Source organism: Anas platyrhynchos, chromosome 2 (assembly GCF_047663525.1).
Source record: "Anas platyrhynchos isolate ZD024472 breed Pekin duck chromosome 2, IASCAAS_PekinDuck_T2T, whole genome shotgun sequence".
Classification (NCBI taxonomy): Eukaryota; Metazoa; Chordata; class Aves; order Anseriformes; family Anatidae; genus Anas; species Anas platyrhynchos.
The window spans coordinates 146,936,521-146,956,101 of NC_092588.1; the positions used below are offsets into that span (position 1 = coordinate 146,936,521).

At 37.8% G+C, this 19,581-nt stretch overlaps 1 long non-coding RNA gene across 2 annotated transcripts; it reads left to right on the plus strand.

The window, feature by feature from the left end:
* The first annotated feature begins 1,755 nt into the window (after positions 1–1,755).
* Positions 1,756–15,069, plus strand: LOC140001630 (uncharacterized). Of its 2 annotated transcripts, none has more exons than XR_011807099.1 (4): positions 1,756–5,411; positions 7,355–7,463; positions 10,206–10,368; positions 11,197–15,069. It is a non-coding gene; the product is annotated as an uncharacterized lncRNA (long non-coding RNA). The 2 variants fall into 2 exon arrangements; XR_011807100.1 differs by having other exon boundaries at positions 1,756–2,448.
* The last annotated feature ends 4,512 nt before the right edge of the window (positions 15,070–19,581 follow it).

Genomic DNA, 19,581 nt, shown 5'->3' on the forward strand with positions numbered 1-19,581 from the left:
TTATGTTCCTAGATTTTGTTGCCTCAGTTTCTAGGCAACAGTGAGATATCTAGTAAGTTATTAGTGACTTCCCAAAGTCCTGGCTGAAGTAGTTTAACTAGTGCCAGTTAATAATTCTGTTGCACAGGCAGATCTCCTGTGTACAAACCCACCTTTTTAATCAAGAAACAACCACAATTCTTTCCCTCACAAATATTTCCTTTTCTCAGTCTCTTCACAGCAATGCAATCATATTCAACAGTGGGCCTAAATAGAAGAGCCAAGCACCAGGTCTTTCAAGATAGCATCCTAAATGAAACTTGAGATACCATTCCATGAAAGGCTTCAAGATCTTTGGGATAAACAGTATTCTTTAGGCTATAAATACTTATTTTCCTATATGAAAAACTACATGCATTGTTTGCCCTGTCAGAAATGTTTTTGTGGCAACTCCTGGACTGCCTTTCCTAATGGTGTAGAAAAATAAAAATAAAAAATAAAAATAAAAAATGGTTTATCTGGTTTAAATTGCAATCTGTCTCTCACCTCAAGTAGTCAAAAATGTTTTCTCCACCCTACACAGGTCTGCAGCAGAATTTGAATGTGAACTGCACCATAGTTTTCAGCCTTAAGACCTAAGGTGCAGGCCAGGATATTTGGATTTACACCTGACTTCTGCATGAGAAGGTGATGTCATCAATTAGTGAATAAAAACAGGCAAACTACCTCCGGTTTAATTAACAGACTTTAGCCTCAAACCCAATTCAGAGACTTCAGGTTTGGGACCATTTTGTATCAAAGGGGTGGAAAATGCAGTTGCATTGCTCCCTTTAGAACTGCAGGGCAGTTACTTGCCCACTGCGATGTAAAGCTGGCATTGAACGGCCTTCAGACAGAAGTGCACAGTGCTGAATTCCCCACAGCCCTGAATCATTGCTACATAGGTCAATTTTACACTAGAGCATTATTCCACTGACTGACTAGTACAAGTCAAATCACAGTGTTATCTAAAATCTCCATTTTCTGTCTGTTGTGTAAAGAGAGCAGAATCTGCAACATGTTTCTGAGTAAAGCTTTGTTGCTCAAAAAGGTTGTTTTAATACTTTTTTCTTCTTCTTCTTTTTTTTTTTTTTTTTTTAATCTATACTTGTAACATTTAACCTCTGAGAAGGAAAGAATAGTCTTGGTGTTTAGATGCTATGAGAGGTGTTTTTGCTAGTATTCCCATATAACAGAGCTTACCCAATGCTTTTGTTCCCAGAGGATTTTATTCCTATGCAGTTCTATGTCTCTCCCCAAAAGGTCTGAGCATCTTCCCATAGAGAACACAATGCTTGTCTTTTTTGTCTGCTACAATGACAATGGTAGCAAGTCACAGTTGTTACAGTCTATATGGAAAAACAGTAGCAGAGACTGAACAGGTCAAAATAGACATGGCTTTACCAAAATCACAAGATTTACACCGACTGAAGGCTTGACCTGCCATCAACAGAGCAGTGCAGCTTACACTGCTGTGGAAGGGAAGGGAAACAGCAACAATTTAAAAAATCCTTGTTCCCCCATGGTCAGAAGTGGTATGCTGGAATCATACTAGTATGCAACCACATTTAAACATAGCTGTGGCCAGCATGTCTTGAATTCTAATGTGGACAGTGCCTAATTTAGGAAAGACACAGGAGAAGCTGAATGTAAATGTGCATAGGGGAATGTAAATGACTGGCACCAGTGTCACTTTCACTTTGTTATTAAAAGCAGTCTCAGAGCTTTCGAAGCAAACAGGCATCAGTGCAGCAGACTGGCTGTTGCCTTTAACACAAGGCCAGAAAAAAAACTCTAATTTTAACTCTTTGTGAATGTACCATTTGAACAAGACACCCCTACAAAACAGGGAAGGAATCTCGCCATTAGCTCACCATTCTCTGAATACAGGCAGTTCCAACCTGAGGTAGCATCATGGATTGGAGGCAGTTACTTAGGTTTTATGCCACGCCAGTGGTGTTTTTTTGTTTTGTTTTGGTTTGTTTTTTTTTTTTTTGGGGGGGTGTTTGTTTGTTTGTTTGTTTGTTTGTTTTGTTTTTTTCACCACTGGTAGCAAAGCTATGAAGTGATTGCAGAACAGGTTTCAGGTGAGGGTCACTTCTCAGCTGTTAGAGGTCACTGTCGCCTACAGGAGGGCAGGACACTTTGGCAGCTGTGTTTTCACCAATATTTCACAGTGAAAACTTTTCTGTCCCATGGCAAATTGCCTGAATGTTTGGTCTGATGTTCCCTCCTTAGCTCACTGCCTAAACCAAGGATGGGGGAACCAGTCTCCTGGGGCTCTGCAGAATGGAGGTGAATGGTCCTACCTGCATCCCATACATCTCTGTGCCCTAGGGGAGACAAGACCAGGGCAGGTGGACACAGGACTGAGTAATTCACATTCACCACAGAAAGGTGATCTGGCTGAAACTGATGGGTCAGTGTCAGGTAAGGTAATGAAAAAGGTAGGTTTTATATCACTTTTATTCACCTTCATTTGCCGTGGATGTTTTCCAGTGCAGATAAAGACCTGATCACATTTATTTCTACACATAACAATGCTTTAAAAATATATATGTATAAATAAATAGTACTATATACATCTTAGAAAAATGTGCTGCTATATGACTATGTCATTTTTAACAGGGTGTTAATAAGTGTACAGGTTGGCCTTGTCACCGCTTCTGAAATAAACTAGGGTTTCCTTTGTTGAAGCTTTTATTAGACTTCTGGATTGGAACAGTGCCGAGATGGTCACAGGATCGCGTGACTCAGAGGGTTACTGAAATTTAAAAGAGTTTTAAAAGTTTAAAACAATAAAAAATAGCTCTACTGTGTCACTTTTAATAGATATAAATGTGTTACACAATTCAGACGCAGAAACTCCTTTCAGTAATGAACAAAGATCACCATAATAGCTGACATTTCTGAAATGTTTGAGAAGTAAGTTCAAGGTCATGTTTAAATGCAAACATGTTACACATAGCAATTATCATGTGTTTGTTGTATTTACTGGTACAAAGTATTCAGAGAGTCATGCATCAAGTAAACTAATGGTCTATTGCTGAGCAAAGTTTAACATCAAGCAATGTGCTATGAATTTTAAAGCTTTTTTTTTTTAATGTCAGACTGAAATTGTAATGAGAAAAGTATCTAGATTATGAAAGATTTACGAAAGGGGAGAAGAGGGGAGAGGGAAAGGAGAGTAGAGGGAATTGTTTTTAAAAAAAATCTTTTTCTTAAATCTCAGTGTTTCAATCCAGTTATATACCTAACAGGATGGAAACTACAGAAGTGATTCAACTCTTGTAATGTATGTTAGTCTCTTAAACATCCCAAGCCAGGTGAAATTCTCCCCTCTTCATTTCCAAGCCTGTACATTTTGACCCAGCGTCAGACTGAAACTGTGCTTGGCCTTTCCGGAAGCTTCTGTGAGTAATGCAAAGTCTCATCTCCTGACATAGGATACCTTTGCTGGAGGCAGTTTCAGTATTTATCAGCCTGTCGTCGCTATGGGCTACAACCTGCTAACAAAAACCTTGGGCTCTGATTCATTGTCAGCGGTGCTGTTATTTAACAGGGTTTTAATTTAACCAATGTAATTGCCTCCAAGAGTTGGTTTTTTTTTTTTTTTTCCTATCTTTTTTTTTTTTTTTTTTTGACAGAAGATATTTATTGATCCTATGGTCTTCTACTTGATTCATATTTGTACTGTAATAAAATTTGCCTTACTTTTCTTTTAAAATCCCTGGCAAAACATTACTAATATCATGGTGGGGACAAAACACATCTGTCCAGGAAGATACATTAATATCTATGCTGGGGGCTGTCACTAGACCTGCAGACAAATTGAATGGCTGCATTTGTTCAAGCCATCTGTAGCAGCAACACAGCCACGTGGACTTCATCAGTATTTTGCAGTGTGGCCCTACCACACAAAGCTCCTAGGGGTGAATTTCACTCAAAAAGAGGAAACAAGTGCAAAACCCAAATGCCATTGCTGTGGTTATTAGAGATGAAGACAATGAATAAGATCCAGACCTGAAGAATTAGGCATATGATTTAGTTGGGTCTACAAATGGGGCTCAGCAGTGAAGTGCAAACCCAGCAGTGGGCTCAGTAGCTCCACCAGGGAATTAAACAAAATGTTAGTTCCCAGCAAATAAATCTGAAAGACGTGATTCAGCAGAGAATTTCTATACCATTTAAGTATTTTTCTTGGCCAGGAACAGGCTGCAAAGAGGTATCCTCTAGGAATCACAGAAAATACTAACCTCTAAATAAAAGGAGAAACAGATTTGCCACCCAAGAGATGCAACCAATATTTTTGCACCCAATTGGGGTCCATCTAGTGAAAGAATTGATTGCTAGGTTGGTACCAACTTTAGTGTTTTTAAAGCCCTGGGAATGACTATTATAGCCATTGCAACAGGCCCTGCCTTCTTCCTGTGACAGTTTTTATTGGCAGATCTCAGTGTGCTTTACAAAAGGCGTCATGATCATTAACTCCCTTTTACAAATAGGATGAATAAGGAACAAGCAGGGAGGGAGGGGGCAAGATCTCTCCTGAGTTCAAATAAGGACTCAGACACAAACATGCACAGTGCCAGACCAGTGATCAGCTGTGGAAGATCCTAAGCTAATGCCTCTACTGGTCTGCTTTGGGCCTCTGGTTTTTATTTTCAAAGAAAACTCTTGCACACAAATGTAAGACTAACACATAACTACTCACTAGCTGGTAGAATTGATGGATTTTCTACAAAGTCTCATGGTTGTCACATGCCACTCTTTTTATTTCTCCCACAAAAAAAGGATCACTGCTTACTAGACAAAGAATTGTTAATAATGCTAGAAAAAACTGTATCTATTTAATAGTATTTCATTTTGCAAAGCCACTCCCAAGCACAGTGGCATAATTTTCATTTTTAAAATAAAGCGTTTAACTTATTGGTCATGGCTGCAGATTATCTCTAAAGATACTGCAATACCTGGAGGTACTAGGGAAAGCCTTTTTAGAGTTGTAGTTGATGAAGCCACAGGAAAACAATAAGATCTCCATTTAATTATTATTAATAATAATAAAACAATCATGATAAAGAATAATAATAAAAAATAATCCAGCCCTAGTACTGGAAATAAAACGGGAAAATGTGAACTTGGGAGACCTGAACATTGAAATGAATTAAAGTAATGAAATACATATGAACTTTTACCTATTTACTTACTTTTTTGTGGGACTTCCTGTTTCAGCAAACCTTGCTCGTCATTTTTGATGACTCAAGACTAGTAATAGAGTAGCTCCAGAGCATAGGTTCTTTGTCTGTTTAGTTGTGTTTTTTTGTTGTTGTTTGCTTTGCTTTTCTCCAGCTTTCATTCTTCTCGGGGGTTACTCATGGAGGATCATGGATCTGGTGGGTAAAAATATACTGGGGAGAGATTTCCTGGGAACAATGTGCTTATGGTGAGAGGGGTTTGGTTCTCCACAGGTCTTTTATTAGCATATTTCTAGATTACTGTACCCAACTCAGGTAATAAACCTACCAAACAGCTCTGGGATAAAACCAGGGGGGCAGGGAGGAAGCATGGGTACAAGGCAATGCGCTAGTTTGTGCACAACTTAATTTTGAATGGTTATTCACAGCTTTGTCTGAGTCAGAAGGCTAAAATCTAGGTGACAATACAATTATTCAGAAATCAGTGACTTAATTCTTAAATATGTGCCATGTCTCTGAAAAGCTGTTTCTTTTATCCCTCACACACTGCAAGGAACATATCAATATGTTCTTCAGAGGAGATGGATGGAGAGCTTAATTCACTTTGCAGATCTATGGAAGCAACACTTTAGCACTTTGGCACAAACTGTCTCTGACATTGAAAATTAGTAAAGAAAAGAAGTGGTAAAAATGTCAGTAGCAGAAGGACTTCATTTTTCTCTTGTTTAAAATGTCATCTGTTATCTGCAGTCAATGCAAGGAGAAAACATCCTATACCATAATGATTTACAGTATGTTTATAGGCACAGATAGAAGTAATCACAGGGTTAGGCGAACATCTCTTGGTGAATTCCTCAAGTGTCAGAAGCGCCTAGTTCTGCAATTCCCTCTTCCTAAGAATGCAGGGGAGATAGGCATCCATAACTGTGTGATTTCTGTATTCCCATATACAAAACTGTAATATCTGCAGCCTATCTGGCCTCAGCTGCGTGTAAACATCCTGTGACCAGATGACTATAACTTTAAAAAAAAAAAAAAAATACTGCCTTTGACACTGAATAAAAGGCAATAAATATTTTTCACTCTTTTTATATCTAAAGAAATATGTACGAAAGGAAATACTCATGGTCTTGGTGCTAGATTTAATGATTTAAACTTTCCATTGTTTGGAATTTCCTGTTTCAGTTCTTGAAAATAAAACTTCCAGTACTGATTTTTGTTCTTTCCCAGCAAGAACGCATTGTCCAAATCATTTAAATGGTGCTGAGATGACTAAGTGCCAGTTTATTCACTTCCTTTGTGTCCACCAGAACTTGGAATACTGTGGGCTATAATGTCTTCTCTGCCCCCAGAATTCCTGTTTAATATTCCTTAGCAACAGAATCCTGGATGTTTTTCCAGCTTTGGTGGCCACACTACTCCACAGTCATTGCCTGTTCTTTTCCACCCAAAACCCTATGTGAATCAGGGAAGTGTTGCAACTCCAAGTTATAGAAGGTAAATTAAAATAAAAACAGCTCAGCATTTAATACTTCAGAGATTTTTTTCCAGTCTAAGGCCCAGATCTTAGAGGTAGAATAAAGAATGAATGTCAGACTTTTTGCATCTTGGACCAGTGCCCAAATAACTTGTTTGCCCTTCCTGTCAGTGAGTGAATGATGGTTCTTAATAAATAAAATGAAAAATAAATAAAGTGGCTGCATCTTGCAGCCACTCCCCATCATGTTAGCACAGTGGTTCTTAAGAAGAGTTACTCATACCCTCCACACAGCTGTGGCTGGTAGCTCCACGTTCTACAGCAGGAAGAAACAAGGTGTGTAAATAATGTTCAAAATTAGAGATGGACAATTTTCTTTTCTTAAAGTATTGTGGTTTTTTTTTGTTGTTGTTTTGTTTTGTTTTTGGTTGGTTGGTTTGTTTTTTAAATAAAGATGTTCTAAGTTCTTACATGTGCTATTTCTTGTAGAACATTCACCTCCAGTTATTTTAATGAAAAATCCAAAGAATCATTTTTCTTCTTTTATCCTCTAGAAAGGTTTCCCAAACCAAATTAGTCACAAAATTTAAGTCCAAATCTTTCACACTTTCAAATACTCTATCCAGTTCTTTCTGGCAAGCTTTTTTGTCTCTTGTGTGAGCAGTTACAGAGCACCTGAAACTCAGTACAGGGAGCTGTCCTTTCTCTGGCAGCCGTGCTTGCAGTCAGCACATGATCCACTTCGTAGCCAGCTCCTGCCCAGCACCTACCAGGTAAGGATCTAGTTCATACCACCATTTTTCCCCCCAAAGCCTGGTATGTTGTGAGCGTTACAGGACATACAGTAGGTTAGCGCTTGGATTTAATTATTGACGTAGGTCTATTTTACACATCCAACAGTTCCCTTCAAAATAAAACATATGCCTTGGTCCTTGGCATTTTCTCAGTGCTTGCTTGACATCTCAGTATTTATTTGTTCCCAGCTTGCTACTTGCCTGTAGGGTGACCTTGAACAAGTATTTTCATTTGTCTGTATTAGTGCTCTGTTTCTTCTGGTTTTGTCTTCAACCACTTCAGAACAAATATTATTCATGAAATGTACAGGCTGTTTGTAAAAACTGTCTCATTGAAGCAAAAATATACATTAATATTATTAGGGGAAAATAATATGGGCAATAAGTAGTAAATAAGTGGCATGGCCTGAGTTATAAATGGTGAGGTCCTGCCTTCTGCTTATTTTACTACTCCATGCCAATTTTGAACAGAGTCTTGAATATCCTCCCAAAATAGACCATATAAACACAACACACAATACTCAGGGGGGGAAAGGGAAAAAAAAAAAAAAAAAAAGAAAAGAAAAAAGAGGAAGAAGGAAAAAAAAAATGAGTATAAGAGCGTAAGCTAATGCAATATAAAAATCAGGATTCCTTCACAACTGTAGATAGTATTTCAACCATGTATACACATTGCTCAGCATATATCCACTAATAAAATCTAACTTAAAGATTTATCTATGGAAATATGTACCTGGAAATTCTTAGTATAGAAACATTTTGAAAAACAACCATGAAGTCAGGGGATCGTTTTCCTTCTGTTAACAGTAAAAGCTTCAGGATCTCAAATGGATAAACACTCTGCAATTTGAGCTTGGTGAGTCATGCTTAACAAGGCAGAAGTGTGCAGAGAATCAGCCGTCTGCAATGCATGGGTTTCCCTAGTCTTACTGGGCTAAATTGCAAAAGACAAAGCAGGCACAAAATGCAAAGACTCAAGACACAATGTGTTTCTCTTTGTCTAAGGACACAGAGATCACTCTGGTAATCATCACACAGAGAAGGCTGCAGTGAAGGAATGAGCTATGAAGCTATGAGTCTTTCATTCAGAACAGTGCAAGCAGGGCACCAGAGCCTCACCCAGGATCAAGGGACAAGGATTAGGCCCTGGGACAGCCTAGAAATTAACTTTGAGATCAAACTGAAGGCTGAGCCTACAAATCATTACATCTGTGAGCCCATGCTCAGCTACAGATTTCTCTGAAGGCAACAGCTGCAATGTAAAAAAATGAAATTAAAGGAATTATTCACCTGTGTAAAAGCTCCATCTCAAATGGAGAAGAGAAAGAGCTCTGCATGTAGCAGAGAAACCACATAGCCTTTTACCCCATCCAACCACTCCCAACTTTCAAAATCCAGCTTCACCCTTAGCTTTACCTCTATCACCTTTGTTTCACCCTTGATCCTGAACTTTCCTCAGCTGCTATTTTTCCTGTATCTATTAATCTGTCTCAGATACCCTCTGTGACTGTCCCCTTTGTTTAAATTCTCATGTATATCACTCTTCTCTCACCTTGAATGCTGCATTCCTTTTTCTACAACGTTCCCAGATCCAGCATGTGGCATCCATACAATGATTCTGCCTTACTTCCAGGGCATTCTGAAAGCTCATCTCATCCTACTCTCAAATAATTCCACATATCTCTGTATCAATTTCAAATTGCCTGTCCCACTATGAATCTACTGTTCAGTTTAGAATTTTCATCTCTTTATTATGACCCATTTCCTTCCTCAGCTATTTCATGGTTGTTTATTTGTTTTGTTTTGCTTTTAATAGAAAGTCACTATTGTTTAGAAAATTCGGTTCCACCTGGAATAGCTTTTCTGTCTATTGTTAGCTCACTGAATTTTTGAGCCAAATTTATATCTCCTTTTGAAGTCAGTGAGATTATGTCCATTCGCTATCGTTTTAACCCACAGATATCTCTTAAATGGCAGAAGGAAAAACATATTTTATCCTCTTGATTTCTCTTTCTACAATTCAGAAATTGTTATTATATATACACATATATAATATGTGTATATATACACATATATTACACAGAGTGGCTTATCCTTTCAAGTGCTCTAGAAAATACATATATGAAATTGTTGGTATAAAACAAAATTGTCCTCTACCTCCGTAAATCCCTGTGTTATCTTTGGCTACATGATACATCTTAATCATGGAATTACAGCTGAATACTAAATATTTGTACATGTAAGCCCCAAGGAATGCTAAATTTCTTTTTTTTTTTCCTTTCAACTAGGCATGCTATTAATTAATGCATAGCAAAATGATTAAAAGCATTTTTCATATAATGAACAATACAGAGACAGATGAGTTAATTGATTGATTGGTGTATGAGCAGGGTCCTAATGGATTAGTATTTGCATATTAACACAGATCCAATCTCTCTCTCTTAATGAGCTGCTTGCCACATTTTGTCTTCTTTTAAACAGCAGTGAGCATGATAAAACAAATAAACCCACTGGATTGCTCCCTCTCAAGGGACCAAAATACAAGCTTAAAAAGGCCTCTCTCCAGCACTGATTTATAGAAGCACTTTGTACATCAGTGTAGTGGGTACACAGGGACAGTCACGCTTTATCGCAGGTTCCTTGTGAAAAAAGCCTTTCTGCAAATCCTGGAAATTTACAGCCACTGGTTATAAGATGCTTACAATGTGATTTTCCTCACAGTGATCTGGTGTTTGTCTCAGCTGGTTCTGCTGTGCGAGAAGACAGAGTGGGATGTCACAGACTGGCTCATTCCATCTGTGGCCTTTCTGCTGCCATCAGCAGCAGGGCTGTGCATGTCTGTCTGATCTAGCCTTCTACAAGGAAGAGACATGAATCTTTTCAGGTAGGCAAATGGTAACTTTTAATCACTGGGCTCACTGAGAAGGGTTTCAAACCTTCCAGCATTAATAGTCAAAGGCTAGATATGGGCAGTGCCATGAAGACAAAAGCAGAAAATGCATTTCCCACCAGGAACATGTCCACAATAACAGGGCAAATCTGTTTTCCTTAGAGAAGCAAAGTTCATTCTTGCTTAGTCAAGAATAATTAAAACCAAAACAAAATGAAACAAAATATGTTCATGGTTTTTATGCCTGTCTATTGCTGTCACCAGGAAGATCTGTGCGACTTTCCATGCAGTATCATGCACAACTGCAGGGCACAAAGATCTCCTTAACACCATACACATACAGCAGTACATACACGGCCGTATCCATGACTTCATGTTGTGAAGTTAACTGGCAATCTGAGGGACTTCTGAGGCCCAACTTAATAACACAATATGGAATTGCACCACTGTGCCATATACCAACAGATCTGAAGCCAGCTCAGAGTTCTGTAACACACCACTAGTTTGAGCGATGTAGACATGCCCTTTGTGTTCTTGGCCCACAGCCTCCATTAGAGTCAATTGGCACAACAGTATTACAGTCACTTCCCTATTTACACGGGATGAGGATCTGGTCCATTATGTGTTTTGGCCGCAGAGAACAGCTCTGCCTTCTGCTCAGCTGGCTGGCTGTGAAGACAGCAGTCGCTGGGTTTTGAACTTGGCATTCAGGGTCAAACTGGGTGACACTTCAAAGCCGCCAGGCTTGGGCAAGTTTCCAAAGTTTCTAGGAAACCCATGCAACCTCCTGCTACCTGGGATTCCCTTGGATTGTTTTACTAGGCTCCCACGGCTATTGAGGTCAACGTTTGCTGTGGATGCGTGGAAAGACTTGTCCAAGTCCAACCCAAACTGGTGCGTTATGGGCAAGACCAGCTCCCAGAGCTGGATGGGAAGCAGCAGGGAGCCAGCAGTTCAGGTGGGATGTGCTGTCTTCAGGATGAATTGCCAGACAATGAACTAGCTGCAGAGTTTGAATGACTTATTCAGCCGCGAAGAGATCTTGCTGCTGTTTTGATTGTCATGGTTCTTTAGATAAGAAGGGTATTTTCATCTAAGGGATACACTTTAAAGCAACCTTTAGAAAATGGGATCATTTGTGAACCCTATGCCAAACGGATTTTGGCCCCTGTTTGAGCAACATAGTTAATTAATTTACTTAGTTTTTTTCTTAATGCAATTTTGTTTCCTGTGAAAACTAATATATTGTTTGAATTGGATTGTCCTAAATTTAATGTAAGCTTATCTGTGTTAGTTTAATGCAGAACATTGTACTGGTCCTTTTCTTTCCTATACAGATGCTTTTTTAGATTCTATCAATCTACCTGTCATAATCATTCAAATTCTAGAAAGAAATTGGAATAAAAATCTCAGAAGAAAAAACAAACAAATTATTATTCTAATAATGTTTATGTTATAAATTATAATTACAGGTTGTGGATTCATGATTAATTGAGACCATCAAGAATTTTTGGAAATCAGTGTTGAAGTATTTTGTTGCTGTAATAGTGCCTGTTAATATCTGTCACTTTTTTCAAGGAAAAAAAATATTCTAGGCATGTGCATCCATCTATCTATCACCTGTCTATCTGGGCATGATAAATGCAACAAAAAACAAAACCAAAAACAATGACATTGATATGAGTTTTCCATTGGATTGATTTCCATCAAACAAGAAATAAACCTAGAACATCTCTACTCATAAAAACAATTTTAAGTCCTTTTTTCTTTCTTTTTCAGTTATTAAAAAATAGGAAGAAATATAAACAGACCTGATCTCACTGAAATGCCATACATATCAGATCTAAAAACTAAAACAAAAGCAGGAAAACTAAAGTCTGCAAACTTATTTGCTTTCTTTTTCTAATCTTCTTAAAGGAGCTGCTGAAACAATTGGAGTCTTTTAAGATTTTGATGAAATCTTGTTTTCCAGATTTTTGAAGAGCTGAAAGAGGCATAAAAAAGCATGGCTGATATTTATATATTGTTCCATTCATCTCTTTGTTTTTGACCTGCTTTAATATTAAACAATTCTGATTACACATTTAGCTGTGGAAAAAAAAGAAAAAAAAAAAAAAAGAAATACTACTCCATCTCACTGTGCTAAGGTGTTAAGGAGGCTGGTGGATAAATTCCCACAGTGTGATGTATCTGTGATCCTGCTACTTCACAGGCCCTTCTCACCCTCCAGCCTACCCCATGGCTGCATCACATCTGTGCATAATCAGGCCCTTAATAGGAGGAACAGAAACCTTTCTTTTACACTGCCTTATCTCCATATCCTTTGTTCATGCCAAGTAGCAGCCTGTGAATGCCAGCCACTTTTCTCTACTTCTATCTCCCAAAGGTTGGGTTTTTCAGTTCCAATGGGGGAAACCTATCTTCCCCAAACAGCTGAAGAGATCTGTATACAAATATACATGTAAACAAACAAAACCCATCTGTAGGGAACATGCAAATGTTTTTCTCTTGAGCTGCAGTCCCTACACATGCCCTTGAGCCCTGAGGGCCCTGCTGCGGCTTCTGCAGAGGTCCTCCCACCCCTGGAACCAATTTTAGGTGGTGGAAAAGCTCTTCTTGGGGCTGGAGGGCATGGTAGCAGAGTAGATTTCATCCCTTTGTCCCTGCTAGGACAGGTAATATGGAAAAGGGATGAAAAGGCAACCTACCCAGCAATGGGAATCCCCTGCTGCTGCTGCCTATCTGCCTTGGGTTGCCCAAGAGGAGTGAGGGGAGGAGCAGAGGTCAGCTGGAAGGGTAGATGTGTGCATGTTTGGAGCTGGATGGAAAGAGTGTCCATGAGCAGGGGAAGAATCATGTATATCAGTGGGAGTCAACTGTTCAGCTGCAAGAAAAAAAAAAAAAAAAAAGAACATGTGTTTCTGAAGCCCAGCCTAAGAACACCATCCTTATCTAGGTGTTTCCTCTCTCCCTTAAACCTTTCCTCCACTTAAATTTAAATCTTCCTGGCACTAAATAAATTTAAATCTTCAACTCATGGCCTAATTCTTTGCCCTTCTACCTGATAAATCTTCTTATAATGTCATTTCCATTCTCTCAGCACTTTTTATTCCACAAAGAGGACCACAGACTTGTCTTGGTCCACTGTTCTCAGAACCATTTCTGTGTTGTTTCCCCATGGAGGTTTAAATGATGCTACTCCTGTCTGTGTGGTCCATTAGACACCGGGAGGGGTATGTGCAGTTCTGTTGGTGTGACTCCTCTCCAGTGTCAATTATATTTTAATTGCATTCTGTATAATAAAGAGGTTCAGAAACACAAACTATGTAGCCATAAATAAGCAAAGTTTAGCTAAATTAAATTTTATATTCACTCTGAGGTACTCCAGACCAGAATATACTGAACACTTACGCAACCTCTGACAAGTAAATTCAATGCAAATGTATGAGTCTATATCTTATCCTCTCATTAGAAATCTAATTACACTGCCAGGAATTTGGGTCATGGTCTGTACCATTTAATTTCTGTGAAGTGTCCAGGACAGTTGCTGTAGGTTGTAGGCCTTTGGAGTGACAAACTGCTTTTCCAGCATGTTCACTGTGAACAAAATAGGGCCGTAAACAGTGTAATCAGGCAATGCCCCGTCACAGCATGGCAGATAGGAAATATGAAGTATTAAACAAGAATCGGAAGCTGCCAACACAATTGTCATCAAACAATTAGCTGTTGCAGGGAAGACTCACAGCTGATGTAACTGCAGTGATGTATACTGCAATACACTGACAGAAATGATCCAGCAACTTATCCTTCTAGGCTGATAACCTTTATTAGAGGGGATATTTTGCTGTCCTTTTGTGTACCACATTACAGGCTATACTATCGGACTGGTATCCTCCACGTCATGGCATTATTGTACTGTCAGCTGCTGAGACAGGGATGCATCATCTCAAAATGTTCATCAGTTCAAAACTCTGCTTCTTTGGGAGAAGCAAACCAAATTACCAGCAACAAGAACAAACTACATAAGAGAAGCTAGCATTTCACTCCTTTGCTAATGGTTATATTCTGATAGGTTATATGTCAGGAATAATTAGACAGTTTGGCTTATTTCCCATCATATTTTCTCCCCGGTAAAATACAGTATAAGCCAGTCCATAAGAAATGGACATTTTGGACAGAACTATTTCACTAAGACACATGAGGCAGAGTGGTCTTTTATAATGCTGAGTGCAGAATTAAATGTAAACACTGTTTACATTTGAATGTGAATGCTCATAGTGAAATATCAGAAAGGTGTGATTTGGCTCCTGCAGATCTCCGGAGCTTTCTGTGACTGGCATTTCTCCCTGGGGTAATTTATAAACTAATATTCCCTGTTGTGCGAACATTGGCAGGCTTGAGGAGAGAATAGCTCCAATTTTCACTCTAACACGGCTGGCTCACATCCAGAAATTGCAGAAGGAATTTGCCACAAAAATGAGATGAAAGGGAAATTCTTACATATATAGTGTTAATGATACTAGGCACAGTCTAAGCAAAGGTGTATAAAGACAGCACATAGATAAATGAAGGTCTATAATGTGGATTAGCAAGGCATTTACATTAACTGTGTTTACATCACAGCCATATATAATTTGCATGTTGAAAAAAATAGTATAAAGAAAATGACATAAATGAGAAGAACAGCTTGCTAAACCACAGCACTAAGTGGACCATGGAAGCTGTGTAGATTCTCTTTTTAAATATGGGAATTTCTTCATCTAGGTCAAAGGTTTCACAAGCTACATGAATCAACAGATATAGTAGGTTTGAAGATGTATACCGAAGCTCTTTGGAACTTCTTAAAATAGAGCAACTGTTGAAAGAAGATACAGTAGCGTTACTGGCTGCCTAGACACCGTTCTATTTTAATAAGTGTCAAGGATGCTTTAGGGCATATCAAAAATAAATGGCAGTAAGTAGGTAGGAAGCCAAGCTTCTGTGACTTCTAGCAGAACTGCAATGCAAATAAACTCCAGTGAAGTCTTTCACAACCTCTCCAGGGTTATCTCTGCACCATTGTTTCCAGTCAACAATTTATAACCTCAGATTTGCTGATTATCCTTGTCTGGACTATAGACTCCAGCTGCTAATGCTTTATACAATGTCAGACTTCGGCAAGTGATTAACTAACTAAACTTACTAATTTCACTTCCTCAAAACCATAGTAGTAGGTTTTCTTTAAAAGATTTAATTTTCTTTTATCAGTTTTACCTCTGTGCAGTTCCACTGACTTCAATGAAGCTGAATACCATGTATTAAAAAAAAAAAAAACCAACACCTTCCAAAATGAGGGAAAAAAAGATATTATATCAGGCATTATCCTTCTCTCCTGCACTTCCAGTCTTGCAGTCTGGTCCCATTGCTTCACATAAAAAGTGAAAACATTTTCAAAAAAAAAAAAAAAAAATCTAGTATTTTAAACAACATAAATACATTTAACCGTTTATATTCAATTATTAGACTTGTTTTCCAAATTGTTAATAAGATTAATTAGTGCTTCCCTATTACTTATGTGATTATTATTTTTTAATTCTAATTTTCTCTATGTAATATACAATAGAGTGCTTATTTCTACATTACAACAACTACATGAAACTCAATATATGTATAGGCGCATGTGAAAGAGATTTTGTACAAGAATACATTAAGCATACCAGAGAAGATGTATGCTCAAGAGGGAATGTTTCAGTAATAGTGAGGTGTGATAAGGAAATTTAAAACCCCTTGTATGATCACAGTAACATTGCTTTGTTTTTATGCAGGAGACTGTGGATTGGTGTCACTGCAGAAAACAGTTAAACACATGGACAGAGCTTCTTTGAGGAACATTTTATTTCCAGTTATGTACATGAAAGATGTTTTATAAGAAAGTTGCTGTAGTCACAGCCTAGCAAACCAAACTTATTAATTAACTGCACTCTGCACCACTTGCACTTAGCTACGTGCCCTGGCTGACAACACAGCATTCAGTGCTGGTTTGCAAACAAATTTAAATATTCAGCGCACAGCTTCTGGGAAAGAGGCCATCTTTCTTCATGCTGTAGTTTTGGGATGTAACATTTATTAGTGACTTATGTTTATTTCTACTGGCTTTGTGATGCCAGGAGAGTTAGCAGCATTTTGCATCCTCTAAATACATGTATAGGAATGGGGAAGAGAAACATGAGGGATGTAGCAGGGGGAGGAATGTGAAGAGATGCCTGTGCGATGATGGTTGGCAGCACAGCTCTGCGGTCTAGAAAAACAAATTCTGTTTTGTAGTAAACATAAAGGTTTTAAATTCTCTGTATTGGAATGGAAATTATCTCTACTGAAAAAGTTAAAAAAATTAATAAAAACAAAGTCCATACCACTCTGAATATTTAATAATGACCCTCAATCTCTCAGTTTTATCTGTCTCTCCTTTTGCCACTTGACCATTCACCTACTGCCAGACTCAAAACCTTGACCTCTGCTGTTCCAACTCACCTTCCCTATCCCTTTTCAGATACAAATGATGTATCTGAAAACATCCTCCTTTCCAGAAAAAAAACGATGCCCCTATTATTTATTATTATTATTAATTTTAACTTATTTATGTATTTATTTATTGGTTCCTCATCCTGAGGAGAGCTGTATTTAATTTGCTAGGAAAATTGTGAAAGCTTTTGTCAGGCTGTTTGTCATAAACTCTTGGAGATGACTGGTGTTAACTTTACGCTGCACTCTGTATAAAGGGTTCATGAACAGAATGACACTTCTTCATACAAATAAATGCATTTTTTTTTTCCTTCTAAAACATTGTTCCTTAAGCAATGTCTTGCTTAGTCCCCATAACATTTAGAACAGCAAGTTGAATGGTATATAAAGTAACAAATACATGTGAAAGTGAAAAAAGAAAGAATAATCCTAGGTTAGGCAGAGTAAGGCTGAAGTACAGACAATTCTTTATAAACTTGCCCTTATTCCTGGATGAATAACATTCATCCAAAGTGATTGCCATAGTTTAAATCTCTGGACAGTGAATAAAAATAATTTATAGACTCATAGCACCTTTGCTAGTTAAGACCAAGTTTTCAGAAATTTTCCATGTTTGATCTGAAGTCATCAGTTTGCAGCTTATACTTCATGAAATTCATCGTGATTCTTGTTTATGTGTATACCCTCTCTTACACTCATGCTTCATCTGTTTTATACTAGCCAAGACTAAATTCATACATTCTAATAAAATTTGTGAAGGAGTGTGCTATGATGGTACAACGTACTTGTAGTGATAAATGAAGTGATCCTTACAGTGTATAAACTTCAAGATGATATGGTGTGCATCTATAAATGTTAGGTACCATTATATGCTCTTCTAGGCCATGGAGACCATTTCTGCTCCTTAGTGTCTAATATAATTTGACTCTAATTTCCTCTACAGAAGGGATTAAACTGGAGTCACCGCCTACCTCCACCTCCTAACACCTCTCAGAAGTATTTGATGTATGAGTTAATTTATTCTGTCTCATAATTAATCATATTCTCCCTCATTGTAAAAATGTACAATGTCACTTACGTTGCCTGTGTTCATTTTACCATCAATATAGTAAATGACATTTCCTGTAATTAAGTAGAAATATTACATTAAACAATTAAGATGCACATCTAACAGAAGTAAGAAGTGGAACAGAACCAATTTGATGTGAGCATGCCAATGCCCACCAAAATTTTAACCTCTGTAATCCACACTTGAAACTGCACAACAAAGAAAAGTACACATAAATGGCATTGCTGGTAATTTGGAAAGTTTGGCAGTCCATCTTGAATCACCTTTAACAGCCCCCATAATTTTGAGAGAGTGTTTCATCAAAAATATAGCATAACTGCAGTCAGACCACATTGTTATTTAGGTTGTCCATGGCACGAGGAGGAGTTTCAGGATGCTACTGCTGTTTTATGCCATGGTCATTATGGTTTTCATCAAGGTCATTATCCTTTCATGTTCTATTTAGAATGATGGCAATAAAGATGAAAGATACCCAAAATGTGCAGGACCCACTCTAGGGAGATCCTTGATTTGATTTGAAAGTACTATAAAAATGCTCATCTTTAAAATAAATAAATAAGTAAACAAAATAAAATCAATAAAAAGTCAAGGGGTGAAGGAACAGAAACATAGTTGATGAAGCCGAGAAATGCTGTAATGAAAAGAACTAAACTTGGGGGGGGGGGGGGGGTTATTATGATTAAATAAATATATATATAAATAATGATTAGATGCCTCTATTACCTCCTCTTCCCTTATCATTTTTAACATAGCTTGAAGAAATGTGTCAGATGCAGTCTGTTGAGCTAGTAATACACCACACTAAAAGCTACCAAGAGACAATATGTTGAATGTCAAATTTATACCTTTTAAGGGATATTAGACAAATACTTTGAAGAACTGGAACTATCATTTTAGATTAGACCTACAGAAAAAAAGATTGTGTCTCTTTCTAAACCCTAATGCTGTCTTTGAGAGTGGTCATCACCAGAAGGAGGCAGAGGACTCTTCTATTACTCAGGTGTAATATAAACTGTACCTTCTGTCAGATATCATCTGTTTTCATACAGCAATACCAGTCTCATTTAGATTAAATTGAGCCCTGGAGCACAAGGTTAATGGCTATTTCAATAAGCATTATTGCATTGCTTGTTTACCATTTGTTGTAACTCCAGGAACTATTGTTATCTATGGAAATATTCAGTCTCACTTGGAATCCTCCAAGCATCATTGGTCTCATTTCCTTTGAGAGAGATTTCTGCCACCTAATTACACACTGTAGAGAGTTTTCTTATAATGGTTTCCAGCTTGTCTTTTACTTTCCTCAGTGTTATACTATTTATCAGAGAAAAGGGACATTCTCATTCTACAATGCAAGTAGCATTCACTGTTTCATATGATTTTGGTACATTTGCTTATTCCTCCATTTTCTAAATTAAACTATTTCAAATTTTCAGTCTCTTCTCTAGTAAATTTTTTCTGGTTTGCAGTCATTCCCATCAAATATCTCTGAACGCAGTCTAATATATGATATACAAATTCAGGTCTTGACTCTGCAAGATCCTGTACACTTCTTGTGACCCACCACATGCCTAATTTAAAGCACACAAATATTCCCTTTTCTCTCGGTAGGACATTTTGTATAATTAAATAAAGGT